Genomic DNA, 1,766 nt, shown 5'->3' on the forward strand with positions numbered 1-1,766 from the left:
GCCCTGCTCAACTCATTCCCTCCTTCCCTGTGAGGGCCTCAATCCCCCTTTCCCCCTTCTCCCCACCAGACTTACCTGCAAGAACTGCTCTCCAAGCTGCCTGGTGGCCATGTGCAGGCACGTGCACATGGAGTCCCCTGCCCAACCACCCACCTGCTGCTCCCCCCAACCCCTTGCCAGCTGGAACTCTGCCAGCCTGCAGAGAGCTGTGCAAAAGTGGAAAATCCATATTTTTCTGTTACAATGAAAAATCCACATTTTTCTTGGTTAAAAGGGAAAATTCTTATTCTTTCTATTTTTCTGTGGGAAACAGGAAACCTGGATCCCTGTTGATCAGCCAATACGCATTAGATACAAGCCACGTCTACATTTGGGGTTTGAAATGTGTTACCTAGCCTTCTTATATAACAAAGGGCTTTGTCCATCTGTCTGTCTGTCCGTAATGCTCTTGGAGCACTCTGATTGGTTAGTGAAACAACCAATCGGAGTGCGGAGCACCACCATGATGGCGGGGACAGAGGAGACAAAAACACTTTCATCCCAATATGCTCTCCTCTTCTGTAATGACTGCCTGATGCCTGAGGTAATGCATACTGAGGCACATAAGGAGTTATGGCTAAACTACTTTGCTGGAGTGGCTGGAACTCTTATTTAGCCCACTGTTAATTTTGTCTAACTTTTCAACTGCAGCTCATTAAACTCTGCAACATGAAAACATAAATCTGAGGATGGAGGCCCAAGGCTTTTGCATTTAGAGCCTCATAAATAAGAGCCATTTCTTTTTCTCTTTTGCCTCTGAATCAATCTATAAGGCCAGCCTGGCCTGTTCCTTATACAAGCTTTTTTGGTTTGTTTTTCTGGTAGGGAAGGAATGATCTGGAAATATCATCTGCAAAGGCCAGTTTAGGAGCCAGATGATCTGTAAAGCCAATGGAGTTACACTGATTTAGAGCAGTTTAGAAACTGGCTACTTTGCAACAGCTAAAAGTAGGAGTCAGTGGGAGTTTAATCAACTGTGAGTGGATGATCAAATTCCAGACCCATTTAATAAACCTGTTTGCACTTGACCTTAACCGTGGGCCTTGGTATATTAATTAAAGGCTCCCAATAACTAGGACACCACAGGATTTTCATTTTGAAAGGATGGGCAAACTCTTTTTCAAACAGTAATATATATCTCCATTTAACACCTCTTGTTTGAGGGCTGTTTTCTGGTCCCCTTGACAACAGGATGGAAAGATGGAAGATGTGTACCTCTCTCTTAAATATACGGTTGTATATTTTGTCTGAGACTCCTCTCCCTTCCCAAATTATGAATGTAAGAGAATCCAGGCCTGGCCATAGTGTGACTTTAGATCATATTTAAACATTAAATGTTGTGACAGACCCAAAGTATCTCAATTCATTATCCTGGACACTATTCCATCACATAGCACTACCTTCCACTAAGAATGGGACTACAGTACCAAAAAAATTTACGTTATCCCATTTTACCTGGGCTTTGCAAAGCCACGTAGGAAATCACAGTTAGATTCACTGTCTCAGTGAAGTGGCTAGGAGTATTGTAAGAGCAGCATATGCAACAATGGCATAGAGGAAGGAGTATTTTTGCATTGTTCTGCAGCAATTGATTGAGAAATGGACTGCCAGCTCACTAGGTAGACATCCAGAATGAGCATGACAGCATCACAGAGATCATGGATCATGTGTGGTTTGTCTTGGGTGTGAGGGGGCAAATTGCCTCATCAGTGACCCCACATTAAGAT

Source organism: Gavialis gangeticus, unplaced genomic scaffold, assembly GCF_001723915.1.
Source record: "Gavialis gangeticus isolate Ggan-Ray unplaced genomic scaffold, GavGan_comp1, whole genome shotgun sequence".
Taxonomy (NCBI): domain Eukaryota; kingdom Metazoa; phylum Chordata; order Crocodylia; family Gavialidae; genus Gavialis; species Gavialis gangeticus.